A 20,722-nucleotide genomic window follows, 5' to 3' on the forward strand; every position below is an offset into this window, starting at 1 on the left:
GAATATGATTCAGACCTTAATTCTGAGTAGATGTCAAGTGGAATTTTCAGAAATGATATTAACTCAGAATTATAGTCTGAATCATATTCCTCAGTATTCGTTACGGTGCCACTAACACCCTGTATATCGGTCGGGCAATCTCGTAATGTACGCGCACAATAAATCGGAGCTGCTCAGTGCGAGCTGTCTGCATTTTTTTGTACTAAGTAATTATTATAACAAAAAAGACAGACCGCAAGCCATAGTTATGGCACGAGGTCGGTGTGCGCGGGCAAATTCGAAGTCCCTAGAGTTAATAATTACTATGGCGATAGAACTCTAAAAAAGAGACTTCCCTATTTGCTGAATAGTTTGCCTGAGAACATCCGTATAGAACCAAATAAAAGTAAATATAAAAAAAATACTTAAACAACACCTTCTAGACTCGTGTCCTAGCTAACTTATAATTGTATGTTATTAATTGACTATTAGATATAAGTTCATATTATTAGTAGAGACTCTTTCCTGCAGACAAACTGTTTAAACAGTTTTGCAGGGCATTGATAATTGTATTTTTAGTATTAAGATTTAATAAAATAAATAAATAATAATAAATAATAATAATAAAGGCATTTTTATCTACAATTTTAAAATTAAGTATAGTATTCTCTTATATCTCTTATGATCATGATCATTCATGATCTGAATCATCCCTCAAAGTTTTCGTTACGATGACACTAACACTGTATAAAGTCACAGTAAACAATAACACCTAATTTACATTGTATGACTGGTTTAACCCTGCCAGCCGTGACAAACCGCCCAAGATCAGACATCAACATCCTCACGGGGCAAGTTTATATTAAGAATATTCGCACGATGTCAATTGTTTAGTGTTAATTAGATAACTTGAGAAGGTTACTAGCAACGCGTGCTTAATTTCGGCCATTGTAATCTTATATTTAATGTACACATTATATTATGTACTTTAGAAAAAGAAACATAATGAACTTATTCATTATGTTTGTGGAACTAAAGTGTGTTATTATGAGAAATAATTCAGCAATTTCTGTTTATGCATGTATTTCCACTCTTACATATGTCAGAAGTAAAAAATACAGATCGAAAAACAATATCGTATAAAAAAGTTAAAATATTCTAAATAAAAAGATTTTATACAAAAAAGGTTGTAAAAAGATTTGATATCAAAAGTAACCTAACTACATGTTTCTTTTCTAAAGTACAATTTACTTAAATATTTTAATTTTTTTTTCTTTTCTAAAGTACAAAATGTACTTAAATATTTTAAATAATAAATAAGCGGAATCAACGAAAAATATGCTTGATGTTTTTGAGACGAGACTCAAAAAATATTTAAAAAAAATTTTTGAATATATTTTATCTTATCTTACAGTCAAACAGTTCACTCCAGTACCTAACTACTTAATTTAAAATATTTAAGTACATTTTATATTTTAGAAAAGAAACGTAGGTAAAATGTGTACAATATTTATTAATTACAATCAAATACACAGTCTAATTTAATTCTATAACAGATACCTACTTCAAATAGTAAATTCCAATCTAATTTGAAATCTTAGTATAATGTACGTCACATAAACATCTGAATTCTCACATTTATAGTCTGTTCACTAGACCAAATGATAGTTAAACATTGTTAATTTGTGCATAAAAAGTTTTGATGCTAAAAATAACAAGAATTATAGTTAAATGCGAGTTTTAGTGCGTTTGATGTTAATCTGCAACTTGCTTAGCAAGGTTGTTAGAGTTTTTAGTTCTAAATACTATTTTCGTTACTGTTGAGGTAATTTTTTTTTTGGTCTTTATTGTGTACAGATGCGCAACAGTAGAGTTAAAAGAATAAACCAATACAAATACGATTTAACTGCACATATAAACACAACACAAAAAACAAGATATCTTTATGAGTTTGTATTCATGTTTGGATCATAGATAATAGATCACTAGGTGTCCAGGATTTATGCCCGGTTAATAGCAATAGGCTCGCCCCTTCTCACGTGGGGCTTAAACATAGCTGGCGAAGAGTACCCACTCTTACACCTCTGCCTATCCTTCAAGGGATACAGGCGTGATGCGTGTATGTGTGTTAAAATGATATAAGTGCCAATTACGTAGAATTACCATATCTGTAGACGGTCGGACTGTTGGAAATATTAAAGTGATTCATGGTTTGTTTTCGGTTGAAGTTAGTGTTAGCATGACTGAGTCATCATGGATTCCAAATGGTTTAGTTCTAATGCCGTGATAATTCCTGAGTTGGTTTATTGGTCACCTCCTTAGATGCAGAGGTGTTATAATATGCTCACAAATTCACACGTACAAAAACGAATTTTATCGTATAGCATTAACGGCCTCCAGTGGCTGCTGAGCGTTATGTTCACGATCCGGATGTCCCGGGTTCGAATCCCGGTAGGGCAAATCAATAATTATACTGGCACCAGGGTGGATGAGGTCGGTCATCCACCTCTCAATCCACACAATAAGAAGAATCGTATAGCATTTCCATACGAATTAAACCATGTTTTGTTAGCACTTGTACACACGGGCAGTTAGCTGTCGATTGGTGTCAACTCATGCGCTTTATATACGTGCAGTGCAATACTTACAATCCTTGCTAACCCGTAATAGTTAATGTTTGGGGCTGACTTTGAGAATTAAATACAAAAAGTAAGCGCATCTGTTTAGAATAGAATATAAATTGTGTATTATAAAAGGACACCACACATAAAAAATAAGACAATAACATAAACGATAACAAAAAAATGCAAAAAATGAATGCCTTGTGAATTACTCTCGTGTCACCCTGCCCGCACCTCAGGGTGTCAGTAAAGCGGCCGGAACTAAACAATTTTCCAAGATCCGTCCCAGCTAAGGCCGTATTGTGGAACAATTAGATAGTTACGTAACCCCTATAGATGAACCATCGTTTTATGCTTTTTATGAACATTTTTTTTATTATAAGTAGATAAAATAAGCTTGGAACTTGGAAGCCATGGTAGCCCACTAGGTAGAAAGCCAGCACAGCTCAGCGGTGAAGGAAAACATCGTAAGGAAACCCACATTCCTGAGAAATGCATTTTCGGAGGTATGTGACCTAACCTGTATTGAGCTGGTTTTCCCTTCGCGAGTTGGAAGGTCAGACAGGCAGTCGCTTCTATAATAAACCGCACCTGTCAAATCTTCAGGTTAGGTAAACGGACCCTGTGAAAACGGAGTAGCGCTAGAGTGGTGATGAGATAAAATAAGCTTGCGTTGAATTACAATCTCACCTGGTGTAAGTGAAAATGTGGCCAAAGATGGTACGCGCTTACTTAGTAGAAGCCTATTCATTCTACTTTTGATTGTTCGAGAGTTGTAATGAGAGGGCAAAACATTGCATTCCTTAGTCGTTTTTATATGGAACGAAGGTACGAATCGTTTCGCGCGGGTTGTGGAGATATCCACAATGTACGGGTGAAATGCCTGTCGATGGCTACATATCTAGTAGGATATGAGGGGTATGGAGCATACTCCATGCTGCTCCGATACAGGTTGGTGGTGGAATTGCGGCTAATATCCCGGCACCAACGGCTTAACGTGCCTTCCGAAGCGCAGAATCATCTTATTTTTTTGGACAATCAGGTAATCCAGCCCATATCTTCCTTAATATACACTTTACAGCATAGCATAGCTGGCGAGGTGTGGGTGTATATATAATACATCTCTGCCTACCCTTTCGGGGATAAAGTCGTAATACTATATTATTTTTTTGTAACAGTGTATACTAAACTCCTCTTATGACATACATTTTTCACGTCCCAAAATGCCCTCCATTGATGGTCACCTAGTTTCCACAATGTCTTACAACTTTAGGAGACAACTTAGACAATCACATCCGACTTTTGTCACTTCAAACCAGTGCAAATGAATGAGAATACTAACCTTGACAGGTGGGAAGTTTCTTTGGCCCATTTATAGCTAATAAATAAAATATATTGGTGCTAATTCCTGTAAATACCATCTAATTTTATTTTAAGTTATATCTGTCATTTTCTTATCCGCCGAAAAGGAAAGGGACGGGTAATCGACAAGCATAAAATTAATGGAACACACGTCAATTTTAAGCACAAATCTAAACCAACCGTCTAAAAATTTTACATCCGTCAATAACCCGTCACAGTTAAGTAGACAGCACGTCAAACGGATTGCATACCAGCGAGGTACCTTTTGATTCGCCCGGGTTATTCATTCATTTACTCATTCTTCCTAAAATTAAGAGCTGTGAATCATCCGTCCCTTTCCTTTTCGACGGATATGAAAATGACGGATATAACTTAAAATAAAATTAGGCGGTGTCTGCAGGAATCGGGGCCATTGCCTTTCTAATGAAAGCACTTCAACACTGAAAATAAGTGGGTGGATTTCATCACTTTGACCAACTGCGTAACGTGGCCTCCGTAGCTCGAATCGCCTTAGTTTCGGACAATCGGGTGATCGGCCTGCAATGTCCTAACGAGACTAGGGATAACAAAGTGTCTTTTGTGATATTTATGTCTTCACCGGGATTCGAACCCGAGAGCTCCGCGTCGTGACCCCAACGCTCAACCACTGGACTGAAGGCCGTTGTACAGTAAACTTTCTGCGAAATATCAAAATACATAAATTAGATTATTCTATTTCAGGGTCCACCATGACCACAGCGTCCTTCCATCGCCCGGCACCCAGGAGTGCTGATTTATGATCGTCATCCATTGTTCAGGATACATCAATGTAAGTAATGCTCACGTGAAGGAGAAGGACTCAAATAAAATAATTTACGACAATCATTAGCCACGGGGTTAACAATATAAATCTCTCCGGCTCGACCTGTTGGCATTGGAAGCCGCAACAATGGTACGAGGTTCGATCCCGGTCAAGGCTACTAAGAATTGGGTGAAAAATTCACTACTTGTAACAAAAATTTACAGGCATTGTACATTATCGGTCACACAAGGTTCATTCAATAGACTTGTACAGTGAAGACAATTCACAAAAGAGAATTAAGATTCTATTCCATATCCGGTCATTGTACCAACACAATGTGATAGATAATAATAAATTTTGGGTAAAACAACGAAGACGTATGTAAACTGTATTAAAGTTTATTTTAGGACGAACAGTGTTGACATAAACTAGAACATAAACTCACGTCTAATTCCCACCGGGATAAGCAGATCCGAGACTATAGAATTCCATTTGCTTCGATCCTGACACACTTCTCTTGCTTCCTCCACATTCATCAATCGTTTCATACACGCACGCTGGTTCAAAGTAGCTCGTACTGTACCTTTTCTAAGGACATCTCCAATGTACCTCCTAGGTCTTCCCCTGCCATCCCTACCACCAACCTTCACTTTATACAGCTTTCGTAATCCTGCTTATAGTCAAACTTAATATTAAAGCGCTAATGTGAATACGCTGAGGGTGATAAGGTTCTTGGTGGTTCTGCCAACTTTAGGAATAGTGGGCATGAGTTGTGGTTATTAGACAAATTGGAAATCAACCAATTCAGGTAATTATACCTTAACCACAGAATGAGACAAATGACTAAACAACATACACTGACTAATCCGTGTATCTCCAAAACTACATTCTAAAATAATTGGGAAAATTCGTGTCTACAGTCAGATGACCACTCGTTTGGACTTATTTGGAGTAGTCATTAGACATGACTTTTTTCGCGGATTACGAAAAATTTCGCAGTAGTGTGATTACAGCGCGTCATTGGATTACATGTATGATAAAAAAACAAATTATATCATTATAGTCCTCGTTATTTACTTATATTCCGACATCGTATGAGAAAAAGACATACAAAAATGATTATGATACGGGTGTAAGTGGAAGATTAGGAAAAGGAAGTCCTAGGCGTAAATGTACCCACTTTAGGACTCTGTCGCACTAACATATTTAACATTTAGTGAGACTTACAGTTCAATTTGTCAAAAAGTTAATGTGACATGGTACCAAAGTGTATACATATTAATGCTCGTGACCATACATACCACGATCATATCCAGGATGTTTTAAAGAAAGGCCAGGCAAGAGTACTCTAAACCGGCGAGCATGCATGAAGTCTCAAGAGAGTGGAAGAAAGAAGTTAAGATGATTCCGTGCTTCGGAGGGCACGTTAAGCCGTTGGTCCCGGCTATTAGCCGTAAAAACACCTCCACCAACCCGCATTGGAGCAGCGTGGTGGAGTATACTCCATACCCCCTCCAGTTGACTGAGGGGAGGCCTGTGCCCAGCAGTGGGACGTATATAGGCTGGCTGGCTGGCGTATGTAGGCTGGTATGTTATGTATGTAAGTATGTAATATAATTGCAGGAATCAGGGCTAATACATACACACTAGATGCCACTACTACAAGCTATATACATAGGTTATAGGTATCGTTATTCAACCATAACGTAACAGTTTAAAAGCGAATTTCATTCGTTAATAACGTTGTGGACTCCACTATCAAGATGAAGATAGTATGGGAACTAAACAACATTCACAGCTCTAACCATCAGATAAGGTGGTGAACCTTTCGTCAAAATTACGGGCATAATTATATCAAGCGATCTGTGAAAAGTTATGAGTGTATGTAATGAACCGTAGATACGATCCTTATATATAGGGTAAATCACGGAAGCGACTTTTGTAAAAATCACAGCCTAATGTACGTTTCTCCAAAAATCACCATATATTTATATTAATTTCAATCCGGGTAAAATTTGAGACCACTTTTACTTAAATTGAAGCTTGTCTATTGCCAGATTTTATTAATAAAAACACATCCAAATGTATTTTTCAAAAAGTCACTTAAGTGGTTTATCTGGTTTTATCAAATTCATTCATATTTTTGGAAGACTAACAAAAGCGACGCTCTTCAAACAAACATTATGTATAAACTTCATAGAAATAAATATAACAACGCATAACCAAAATATTTCCTTATTAAAATGCAATTCAAAGTTAATTATACCTACAAATATGCATAATCATCAAGCCATGATGATGATCTTCCTACACGACTCTACTTAAATGACCGAAACCCACTCAAACTGCATTAATTTTATAAAATAACAAACACAATCACACGCGAACTATGATAATAATTCCACAATTACAATCACTTTAAGGTCGATTGGTCATAGAGTAGGCAATAGCGTAAATGAAATTATTATTATATTGTACCTATTACCTCATTCACATGTCGGCAAAAAGCGCGTAAAATTGATATAAACAGCGAGATTATAATGGAGGTTGCTCAAACGGTAATCACAGGCGAATGGCAATTGTTTCGGGAATTAAGCGGAGTCGCAATCAATCACTAGTGACGGCTCGTGAGCGAGGCAAAGATGTGTACGCGGCTGGCAAAGAGTAAGAGACGCAGAACTGGGACGTAGGTAAAAAAAAAAAAACAGGGATCAAATTTTTTATTTTAAGTGTTTCAAGAATATTCTTGTAAGTCCATGTAGAATATGTATGACTATTCTGCTCATACAAGAGCTTAACACGACCGTAACGAGAAAGCAGCTATTTAATTAGGTAACCTACAAAAGATATAGGAGGCGTAACTAAAAGAAATTCACCTGGCTATCATTATATTTTAGTTAGTACATGGAAAAAACGAACCGTTAAATAAGTACCCTGCAATCAAGCAATACAGTTTAATTTTAACAAAATACTGCACGCTCCCTCAGAACTGAGTCACACGGTTGTAAATAAGTTACGTTTTTTGCGTGAAATTACTTACAACAACAAAAAATATTCCTAAAATAAAATCAAATTTTTTTATTCTCTATTATTTTCTTGTAAACAGTGATTTGTTTGTTTTTTCTGTGATGTGTAGTTAATTCGCATATGTTTATTTCAGTAGAATGTCTCGTCTACAACTTGTCTGATCTACGCGAGTGTCGCAAGCGCAGGTTGGACGCTCCGCCGTTGCTCGCGGGAAATTCGCACAAATCACACGGAATTATTTACTTACTTTACTTGCAAACTGTGTTTAGTAGCTATCATGACTTTGTGGCATTCCAGCGAACCGGGACTAAACCTATAAAAGTAATGAATCATTTATTTATATTATAAGAAATAAAACATAACATAAATAGCCTATATACGTCCCACTGCTGGGCACAGGCCTCCCCTCAATCAACCGGAGGGGGTATGGAGCATACTCCACCACGCTGCTCCAATGCGGGTTGGTGGAGGTGTTTTTACGGCTAATAGCCGGGACCAACGGCTTAACGTGCCCTCCGAAGCACGGAATCATCTTACTTTTTCGGACAATCAGGTGATTCAAGCCTGAAAAGTCCTTACCAAACAAAGGACAGTCTCACAAAGTGATTTCGACAATGTCCCCATCGGGAATCGAACCCGGACCTCCAGATCGTGAGCCTAACGCTCTAACCACTAGACCACGGAGGCTGTTAATAAGAAATAAAACTATTATTTTATTTAAAGCTTACACTAGACACTTCAAACTAGGTACTGAAAGTATAACGTAACACAAATACGTTATTTAGCACAGGCTTCCAATTTTTGATAGAAGGGAGGGCTTACTCCATCCACTATGGGCTGGTGAAGAAACACCCAGACGAATCCAAATTAATTGGATACGGAGAACATCATCTCTCTAGTATTATCCCCTTTCTCACAGGGTCCGCTTACCTAACCTGAAGATTGACAGGTCCGGTTTTTTACAGAAGCGACTGCCTGTCTGACCTTCAAACCCGCAAAGGGAAAACCAACCCAATACAGGTTAGGTTACATACCTCCGAAAATGCAATTCTCGAGAAATGTGGGTTTCCTCACGATGTTTTTCTTCACCTCAGCGGTGCACGTGATAATCAGTTATGATACAAACATGAATTCGAAGACAAATTTGACAATCATTGGTTTAGGCCTGTGCTGGATTCGAAACTGCGACCTCAAAGTGAGAGGCAACCGTGCAACCAACTGGGCTACCACGGCTACTCAAATTAATTGGATATACGGAGTACAAGGTATCTATTAAGTATACCAAAAAAGGTCGTCACAATTTAGTGTTATTTAATATTTAAGTTTGTCACGTTTTCTAGTACATTATGTTTGTTACGCCAACAGTTCTCAGTACTTACACTTTATCTTAGATAAACTCAAAGATCATTCCCAGGCTGCATAACGTCTCCAATAGCTCTACAATACAACTGGCTCGTAAGAATCGGTTGTAACAACATAATGAAAAGTTGCAGGCTTACATTTATTAATTTTGTTTGCGAAACTGCCCATTGCGGCGTAAGAAGATTAACTTTTAAGTCTTACAAATGTGTTTGCTTTGTCATTCGAGCGAGTAAGACTAACTTGACTGAAGTTTACACGAAATATGCACTTCGTGGATAAAGGATAACTAAATAATCTGACCTAACCCTAACAAAATCTGTATTTATAACGCTCTCAAAACTAATATTATTTTTAAGCATAAGTACTTGTAGCGCTGTTTTGTGCGATAGTAACATTATTACATATACGGTCACGAGTACTAATATACATATATACACTTTGTAACCATGTCACATTAACTTTTTTGACAATTTAAACCGTAAGCCTCATTAAATGTCAAATATGATAGTGCGACAGGGTTCTAAAGTGGGTACATGATATTGCTCATGAATGTACATGTATGCCACTCTGTATGTATACAGGGTGTTAGCGACATCGTAACGAATACTGAGGGGGATGATTCAGACCATGATTCTGAGTTGATATCAAGGGGAATTTTCCGTCATAAAATTAATGTTTTGTTTTGTGTTTTTACTAAATTATTTTCAACTCTATACATCTGCGATGGAAAATTCCACTTGATATTAACTCAGAATAATGAGCTGAATCATCCCTCTAAGCATCCCCAATGTGTTCGTTACGATGTCACTAACAGCCTGTATTACATTAAATCAGAAACGAATGCAAGAGAAGTAACATTCCGTAACTTACCACTTACAATGCAACCACTTCTGCGACCCACGCGGCACTCCACGCTGGATCGAACCTTGCACCGCCCAAATGACCGTATTACATCAATACTAATATTGAAATCGGCGGAATAACAAACATAATGGCTGATTATTTCTCGATCAGCTGACATTGACCCGAGGAAAGTGACGCCGGACTAAAGAGCGCTTGTTGCATGAACCGCAGCAACAAATGGTCAGTGTGGGTTGTGAGTTGGATTACCAACCCCATCAACCCTGGTGTCAGAGTTATGAGTGGTGTTAGACTACTAACTTACATCAGTAAGTAGTAACCGGGACCAATGGCTTAACGTGCATTACTTTCGGTTATCTTACTTTCGGATAATCAGGTTATCAACCTGTAATGTCCTAACCAAACTATGGATCACAAAGTAATTTTTGTGGTACGTCCCCACCGGGATTTGTACCCGGGACCTCCGGATCGTGAGCCCAACGCTCAAACCACTGGACCTCGGAGGCCGTTGGATATGAATGGCCAGTAAGATAATGGTTGTATAGCTTATTAAAGATGTACGAAAAATATTGCAGCTACGGCTTCTGTTGCTATATGTTGCTGTCTTGTTGCATGTCATGCTAATCGGGACTTTCAAGGCAAGAGTGGCTACTATTTGAGTTTGCATTCTCCATCTTAGACCATATCGCTGCTTATGACCAGACGGGATCGTGGTCAAAAGCACTCAAATCTTTTAATAAATAAAAAGTTATGTATCTACTTAGTTGTTGTACTGATTGTATATCAAAACCATTATGATCATGGTGGACACTAGGATTTTGCGTATTACTTACCTACTATTTGCTAACTTCTACATTCGCACCATTTATTTATTATAAGACAAAATTATTTCATAGGTAACGAAGGTAAAGGTCACCTATTAAAAAATAATAATGCAGATGTAAAGTTATTACATTGTTTGAGGTTTACGCGGTTATAATCATAATCAAAGCACATAATTTATGATTTGACGCGGTCAGAACCCCGGAATTATGTGTTTTAATTATCCATGTAAAGTTATTTCTCGTAGAACGAAAACCGCAGCCTTGCCCAGTTAAATGAAAACCTTCCGTAAGTAAATATTTGAAAATATTATAAATATTATTATTAAAGTAATTTGAAGGAGTTAATACCACCTTTACAAAACACTGGCCACAATGTCTCAAAATATTATTTGAACTGCCTTTTGAAGAAGAAGAAAAAAACATTTATTTTTAAAAAAGTAATTGGTTTTATTTCATTTTTTCGTCGTAAAACTGCCTGCAGTCTTAATAAAAATGCTACAATAAAAACTCTTTTGTTATTTTTCTTTGTTTAATACACGTAGGTCAATAAACCTGTATTTTTTATCAAGGCGTTTTATTTGCTTGTCATCTTTATAGGTAACTATTGTTCGTATTACATAATTCTACGCATTCTAAAGCAATATTTAACATAATTTATAATGTAAATAAATAAAAGAAGATTACAGATTATTAATACTATTATGTAAGAATCAACAGTGGAAAATTTATAGCTTAAGTAAATGTGCATGTTATAATTATGATAGATCAGCGTAATAGATAAATAATATTATTCATTCGTCATGTGAGTATATAAACATGCGCGGGCGCATCCTCGTGAGGCTAGCTATCCGCCTGCGACTTCTGTCTTAGAAAAATAATACTCCTTTCATCGTATTCGATGTGTCTCTCGACTCTCACGGACCTGGTCAGTGTACCACTACTGTGACTAACTGCTTGTAACTAACAAAAAAAAACGCGCATCTATTTTTTTTAAATCTGCCCCTAAACCCTTCAAAGAGGGACTTTTTGTAGTTTTCATGGTAGGAAGCTAAAAATTGGTACACAGACTCTTTGTTACGTACAAAACTACTGTTACTATAAAACATTTACTTGGCACCGAGTTCAGAATTATAAAATTAATTAACTTATTGAAAATACGTACTTATTACTTTATGCGAAGTAAATTTATTTATTGCTTTTTAGTTTTGCGTTTGAAGTCGGTGTTTTTTAGTCCAACATTTTTTTTTAACCGTGTTACCCCGAATTTAATGCGAGCGAAGCCGCGGACCGAAGCTAGTGTTAAATAAACAATCAAACGAACATTTCTTCCCGCAGTAATACTATTATGCAAATACAAGTAGCATCCGCATAACTGCGATTATGCACACGATTATAATCCAATGAAATGTAAATGAACAATCATTTCTGTGCTGGTTACTGCGCTAGTTACCATACTATAACGATTACGATGCATTGTACAATTTTCCATTATTATCATTACATAATTAACTTATTATTTTATTCAGGTATCTATTAAATCGTTATTTAATATCCATAACATACATCAACATACATAATTGAAGTAAGTACTTACCATAACAACAGAAGATCATCCCTAGTATTATTCCGTTTTCCACAGGGTCCGCTTACCTAGCCTGAAGATTTGACAAGTCCGGTTTTTTACAAAAGCGACTGCCTGTCTGTCCTTCCAACCCGCGAAGAAAAACCAACAGGTTACGTCACATACCTCCGAAAATTGCATTTCCCGGGAATATGGGTTTCTTCATGATGTTTTCCTTCACCGCTGAGCACGTGATAATCATTTATGATCCAAACATGAATTCGAAAACAAATTCGACAACCATTGTTTAGACCTGTGCTGGATTCGAACCTGCGACCTTTAAGTGTCAATCGTTCTACCAACGGCTCTCCCCATAACAACAGAAGATAACTCACAGATACTGTTTACCCGACTGTGCAACCATAAAGATAGGGTTGTGATTATACTATGAGCATTAATTTATAGCTAGGATTAACCAGTCCATAGACTATTAAGTTCTTCTTAACTTTTCTTCTTCTTCAATCATCTTTAAACCAATTAGGAAGGTTAAATGGCCACATCGAAGCTAAGAAAGCAATATTGCAATTTGACATCTGCGCATATAAAAGTAAGTGCGAGACGCAAACAAAAGTCAAATACCAATACTGCTTTCTTAGATGAATTGCTTCGATGTGGCCATTTTAGTCAGCTCAGTGGGTAGGCCCGCTACAAGGTGGACTGACGATCTGGTGAAGGTCGCGGGAAGCCGCTGGATGCGGGCAGCGCAGGACCAATCGTCGTGGAGATCCTTGGGGGATGCCTTTGCCCAGCAGTGGGCGTCGTACGGCTGATGATGATGATGATGGCCATTTTAATCGCCCAGTTTGCTCTATGTTGGCCCAACAATGTCCAATTAATGCCTGATGTTTCTAAGGGTCTAACAATAATGTCTTGATGTCATTGACTGGAGGAACTGTCCATGTTATCCCACCAGCTCTCTTGCAAGTCTAGAAAGCTACTTTGCCGCACCCATGTGGTGAGGAAGTTTCAGGAAACGCATAACATTTTTCTTCTCACCGCTTGAAAAAATGATCGGTTTATGTGTACAGTCATGAGCAATATAATGTACCCACTTTAGGACTCAGTCGCACTAACATATTTAACATTTAGTGAGACTTACAGTTCAATTTGTCAAAAAAGTTAATGTGACATACCAACCAACAGTTAATGTGGTACCAAAGTGTATACATATTAATGCTCGTGACCGTACAAAAAAAGTGAGGACTCAACTTTGTATTACTATTTAGGTAACAAAACTGTTTTGTAATATTTTATCTTTTATTTTCTTGTTCAGTAAACAGTACTTATTATTATTTTTTTTTAAACAATAACCAAAAATCTTTTTCAGTGTTTTGTATGGATTGAAAATTAAAAATCATTCGTGGATGCGATCTTCTGCAATGATGAAGAAGAGGGTGATTTGAACATTTTAGCACATTCTTCTTACATCCAAGAGCCTTCTTGACAAGGAACTGATGAATTTCCATCAACTTTGGCGTAATAGATAATTGAAGATGCGTGTTATGTTGTACAATAGAATACATAATGTGTGATGCGTGGGCCAAGGTCTCCACAATAACGACTGCAGAATTAATGGAATTTGAATAAAAAGACCAATTATTTTAAACAAGAAATGAACGTTACTCTTCAAGGTATAGAACAATACGGCCTGCGTGGTCCAGTGGTTGAGCGTCGCGCTCACAATCCGGTGGCCCCGAGTGCGAATCCCGGTGGGGACATATCACTGGCGTGTTTAATACAGAGCTTCGTCAAAAAAAAAAAAAAATCACTTTGTGATCCCTAGTTTGGGTAGGACATTACAGGCTGATCACCTGATTGTCCAAAAAGTAACATGATCCGTGCTTCGGTTACTACTTACTGACGTAAGTAAGTAAGTACATGAGCCTTATCAGGGGCCTTTGGCGGCTCAATAATAACCCTGACACCAGAGTTCATGAGGTTGATAATTCACCTCACAACCCACACGATAGAATAAGAAGAAGAGAAATATTTAATGCTATAAATCGTTTTAAAGTTAGATGAGCGATTACAAATACTGGTGGTAAACAAAACAAAACAGCCATACATATTCTTATTTTATAACAATAGACATACTCGTATAACAAACTAGCGACCCGCCCCGGCTTCGCTCGGATGCAATGCTGAGGAAAAAATGAAATTATTTACGACATCACATTAAAAACCTAAAAATAACAGTATTTTTCCTATTTAATGGATATTAGTATACATATAAACCTTCCTCTTGAATCACTCTATTTATTTAAAAAAATCGCATCAAAATCCGTTGCGTAGTTTTAAAGATTTAAGCGTACATAGGGACATAGACTTTGTTTTATACTATGTAGTGATAGACAACTAATTTCTGTCAAAAAGTGTCCGCGGCGTATCTTGTCACGAGTGACGGCGTGCAATGACACTGTACAGTCACGAGTACTAATATGACATACACTTTGAAACCATGTCACATTAACTTTTTTCACAAATTAAGCCTCAGTAAGGCTCATGAAATGTCAAATTGATAGTGCGACAAGGTTCTAAAGTGGGTACATGATATTGCTCATGACTGCACAACCAATATTACGACATAAACGCTGAAAGTTAGAAAACTACATAATTGACAAAATAAATTATCTAATCCGACGGCACGAGGACGGCACACTGCATTCTACATCGTTTACATGTTATTGGTTGTAAACATTGATTTAATTTCCGCACAAGGTCTCGAATCTCATCAGGTTGTGGCACACCGCTAGGCTTAGTTCACGTCACGAAGCGAAGCGGTGAGCGATTATTTATAAGATTCGATTTATTTTCGGACAAACCACAACACACCGGACCAAAATCGGACCTGTGAAATCTTCAGGTTAGGTAAGCGGATCCTGTGAAAAAAAACGGGATAAAGCTACTTTTCCACCAAAGCTGTGCGAGGTAGCTAAGCGGTGTGCGAAGAAAAATCCACCAATAGAATCACTTCAGCTCAGCTCAGCTCTGGTGGAAAAGGGTGTAAATTAATTCATTCGAATAATTTAAATAATAAAATAAAAAAATAATAATAAAATTTATTAATAAATAATAACTATATTATATTGTTTGTTTTATCTTGTATATTTTTTTTTTTTTCATTTTAGCGAAGCGAGGTCATTCTACCTATATACAAAATAAGCGAGAAATGTGTGAGAAGGATGTGTTGCGACTCTTGCGACGGATGTGTTGCGAGGAATATGTTACATACACCGCATACCCCCACGGTCACACATTTCACAGCTTCCGAGGAATTGGTTTTGTGGGGTTTTTAATGTAACAAAATTTTCTGTATTTTTTATGAAAAATAAACATTTTACTTACTTCGCAACGCATCCTCGCACCGCACATTTGCGCATTTTGACAGCTCCGCTACACTTCATCGTACGAGACATTTCGCACAGCTCTGGTGGAAACCCCTACACATTTCCACAGCACAGTACGACACATTTCACTCGCACTGCTCTGGTGGAAAAGCAGCCTAATGCTAAGGAGAAGAGATTGTTATTAAATCCAATCAGGCGGTATAGCGGGCGCTCCCCGCCGCCCCGCCCCTCCGTGTCCGCACCTGTCTCTAACCACAAAGACGTGCGGTCATCGTGATTATTCGATTATTCTAACGACATGATTACAATCCCAGCTGATTAATATCGCATCTTACCTTCTTAAGTCGTGATGGATGCACTGACTTCTAATTAAATCGTCATACATAAGGTTTAACGAAGAAACCCATCAATTGTATGGGAACAAATGAGCTTATTAAAATTGTATCTTTTCGTAACAAAGGATTATCTTTGTATTAAAGGGCAAATGTTTTTTTTTTATATTTTTTAATTAAACTTAGATTTCTTTATTCGTTTAATTTAAAAGATATTAGAGAGTCAATTATAACCGATGAGTACAGACCTAGGTAAATAATTTTAACGCATTCCTTTCCGCAACCCAATTTCTATTTTCGCATCACATACTTTTCTCTTCATAGTTATTTTATTTTTTACTGTAGATTCTCAAATTATCTATCATTCCAAAACCTGTTCACATTCAAATAGCTACTTTTGCTTTTGAATAGTAATTTCGCCAGTCTTGACATCGGGGGCGTAGTTCAGATGGTAGAGCGCTCGCTTAGCATGCGAGAGGTACCGGGATCGATACCCGGCGCCTCCAACTAAAACACTTTTTTAACTCATTTTTTTAATATTTATTACTGTTTTTATAATTATTTTCACACAAATTCAACTTATAATCAAAGTTAAATCAATTCCTGATCTTTATCGCATGAAAAACAACCTAAATATTATATCATTATAATCACGTTACAACTATTATTATAGAATAAAAATGTAGGTATAATTCAATTTTAATGTCTTACTAAAAATATACGTTTTATTTGCCATTGATGTAAATAATGTTACATGTATGCAGTTCGCCTACCTATCTTTGTTTTAGCCTTGCACTCTGAAGAAAAATACAAAACTAATTTAATTAATTAAACGCATTATACATTATTATTACTTACTTTGGTTATTTTCTGTGACGATCGGGTCAAGGTAAGTGTGCTGTTTATATAATAATGCTGCTGATTAAGATGCTGTTGTTTTTAGTTTGTTTACTAGTGAAATATTGGTTGTATAATATAATGATTACCTACTTGATTAAAACTTTTTTTGACGTGACTTATTGTAGATTTACTGCAGATGGCATTACCTACTTGCCGAACAAATGGGGAGCGCTGAAGTCTCTCACCCGGTACAAAACGTTTAAGACAACAGGCCTGAGGGTGCCTAGTTGGACGCAAACTTCGGGTCAGGGCGTCGTCTGAGAGGAAGAATATTTGAAAGAATTAATCGTAGCGGGCCGATAGCGACAAGCGCTGATTGAGGGAAATCGTCGACCACGCCGACCTTGATTATAACATACCTATATGTTTTTCAGGGAAAATAAAGTCATAACTAACTTCTAGAATGTTCCACGCTACTTATCACTTACAAATTGGTTTAGGCCCGTGCTGGTATTTGAACCTGCGCCCTCACAGTGACAGTCAAACGTTCTTCCAACTGGGCTAGCATGGCTCATTCGCCAATAAGGTGGGATTAACATAAGAATGTACGTTTGACATTTCGCCGGTACAGAGGAATGTGCGCGCGCGCAGCTCGTGACGCGTCGCACCACGATCACATTCATACTGTCGACTTGTGATTAATGTTGCTATCGGTCTACCATTACGTTGTTGTCAACACTAAACCGTTTTGTTATCCGATAGTGATTTGGGTCAATAATTATTTAATTCATTGGAACCGTGGTAGCCCAGGTGGAAGAACGCTTTACTCTCATTGTGAGGTCGCAGGTTCGAATCCAGCAAGGACATAAACCAATGTTTTCGACTTTATGTTTGGATCATCAGCGGCGAAAGAAAACGTCGTGAGGAAACCCACATTCCCGTAAAATACGTCTCGAAGACTCGAAACCTAACCTGTATTAGACTAATTTTGCCTTCGGGTTGGAAGGTCAGACAAGCAGTCACAGTGATTTTGGTGATGTTCCCAATAGGTTTCGTACCTGGAACCTCGGATCCTATCCCAAAGATCGACTGCTGGACCACAGAGTTGATAAGCAAGTCGTTGATAAGCAGCTGAACTATAGAGGATGATGCATACTATTAACATAAGTTTGTCAACCTCAGCCTCCGTGGTCTAGTGGTTAGAGCGTTAGGCTCACGATCTGGAGGTCCGGGTTCGATTCCCGATGGGGACATTGTCGAAATCACTTTGTGAGACTGTCCTTTGTTTGGTAAGGACTTTTCAGGCTTGAATCACCTGATTGTCCGAAAAAGTAAGATGATTCCGTGCTTCGGAGGGCACGTTAAGCCGTTGGTCCCGGCTATTAGCCGTAAAAACACCTCCACCAACCCGCATTGGAGCAGCGTGGTGGAGTATGCTCCATACCCCCTCCGGTTGATTGAGGGGAGGCCTGTGCCCAGCAGTGGGACGTATATAGGCTGTTTATGTATGTCAACCTATAATCATAGAATAAGGAATAATACTACGTATAGAACGGCAACTCTCCGCTCCCCACCAGGGTCTGAGCTAGATTTACCCCCCCCCCCCCCCCTCGAACATAGCTTACACTGAATCGTATGGCGTCAGACGTCACACACACACACACACACACAGATGCGCGTGTACGATAACGTCAATCTGTAGTGTCTGCGTAAAACGAGGTTGTTTGTATGAAGTGTCCGGGGTGTGCTATAGTCTCACCCTGCCTGAGCAAGGGCATAGAGTTGTTCCCATCACCTTCGATCCTCAGTTCCCATGCTGCAGGGCAGTATACCGTGATGTAGCTGACCATGCTGTGGTGGAAGATGGGAACACAATTATAACGATTACAAAGTCATTTAAATTGGTTCGTTAGGGTATGGCACCCTAAGTAGCGTTTAAGTTGTACTTAACACCCATGGAGTCGAAGTGGTCGCCATGGCCGAAATCGGTCGGAGATCATCATCATCATCATCAAATAACACTATCCGCTCCTCATCTGGGAAAGCTCCAGGTGTTGTTCCAATTGAAGTAGCTTATTATAGATTTGCCGCTGTTCAAGCCAACGTGAACGCACCATAATATTGAAAAACGGCAACCCCGATGACGTTCCGGTCCCGGTCCCGGTCTTCTTTCAATTCACTCTCTCTACCTATCTCCGCGTCACGCACGTAACGACCAACTAACTATAACAATGTAACAATCGCGTACACGCACAAAAATGTAAGGACACAATCCAGTAATAAACAATCTCCCTCAAGACGAAGGTTTCATTGAAGCAATCCTATCTGCTAAACATCTACAACAAACAATAACCCCACGCCGGAGCTACTGCAGCGCCGACAGCCGCAAATGGCATTTACTACTTGACCGGACAAATGGGGAGCGCTGACGGCTCTTACCCGGTAATATATCTATGTGACATCATCATCTCACGTTTTCACAGGATCCGCTAACCTAACCTGCAGGTCCGGTTTTTTACAGAAGCCTGTCTGACCTTTCAACCCGCGAAAGGAAAACGAACACAATACAGTAATATCTCTGTGTGTATTTAGCTTTACTTATAAGAAAAATAAATTATATACTTGGACAAACGGTTCAGCTCATTTCTAGTAGAAAACCTTCTATTATCGAGAACGGGAAAAGATAATTATCATCTTCATCATCAGCCGTACGACGCCCACTGCTGGGCATAGGCCTCGCACAAGGATCTCCACGACGATCGGTCCTGCGCTGCTCGCATCCAGCGGCTTCCCGAAGATAATTATATTGCCTAGTAAAAAATATTTTATGTATATGTTTAAGGTTGTGTCACTCACTCCTTTGTCCATTTAATGGGTATATTAAAAAACAATGCTTTTTTTTTAGTTTATGGCACAATACATTCTAACATTACATTTAAACGTCGTTACAAATGTCACAGACAAATTATTTAAGAGTTGTAGTTGAAGTAATTTCAAAATCAAAACATTCAAAATTTTTGACTTAGCCTACAAGTGAGAAGATGACAACAATCACGATCCTGGACGTTATCAAGATGCTAAAAGAGCTCACTGCAGCAAATGAGATCACTACAGCAACAGAGTTCACTACAGCAAATGTGGCTACTACAGCAACGAAGATCACGACAGGAGATGATGTGACGACCGTAAATGATACCGTCTACAACAGTATATCTCCAACCCCGCAGCCAGAATGGTACCTGGAAGATTTCCTATATGTATGTACTCTTATTATACTTACTAAGTTGACTTCAGGCGACTTGAAAACTCTTCTTCTCCTTCTCTCTTGTGGGTTGTGAGACCAATAACCTACACCTCATCAACCCTGGCACCAGGTTTACTATTACTACTGAGCCTCCAAAGGCCCCAAACCTGGCTTATGTAACGACTGCATACTACCTTAAGTGAATAGTATGTTCCCACGTCCCCATCGAGATTCGAGGGGCGGCCCGCTAAAGGGCCAACATTGCAAGTGTGCCAAACAATGGAACATTATATGAGTTATTTATGTATTTTGTTCACTCGCCTTTTTTTCGATTGCCCCAGAAAGTGGGAACTACCATACCATTTACTTACTCAAGAAATATGTTGTCGGAGTGACCTAACGAAGGTCAGTCGCTTCTGTGTAAGCAGACCCCGTGAAAACTGGATCACGCTAGATAAACAAACACAATGACAAACTATTCAAATTTCCCTTGTTACTACTTACTTACGGATAAACTGTCT

General features: G+C 38.2%; 1 non-coding gene across 1 annotated transcript; it reads left to right on the forward strand.

Moving 5' to 3' along the window:
- Positions 1-16,550: 16,550 nt before the first annotated feature.
- Trnaa-agc (transfer RNA alanine (anticodon AGC)) lies at positions 16,551-16,623 on the forward strand. The gene has a single exon. It is a non-coding gene; the product is annotated as a tRNA-Ala (tRNA).
- Positions 16,624-20,722: the final 4,099 nt, after the last annotated feature.

This window comes from Pectinophora gossypiella, chromosome 12, assembly GCF_024362695.1.
Source record: "Pectinophora gossypiella chromosome 12, ilPecGoss1.1, whole genome shotgun sequence".
Lineage (NCBI taxonomy): Eukaryota > Metazoa > Arthropoda > Insecta > Lepidoptera > Gelechiidae > Pectinophora > Pectinophora gossypiella.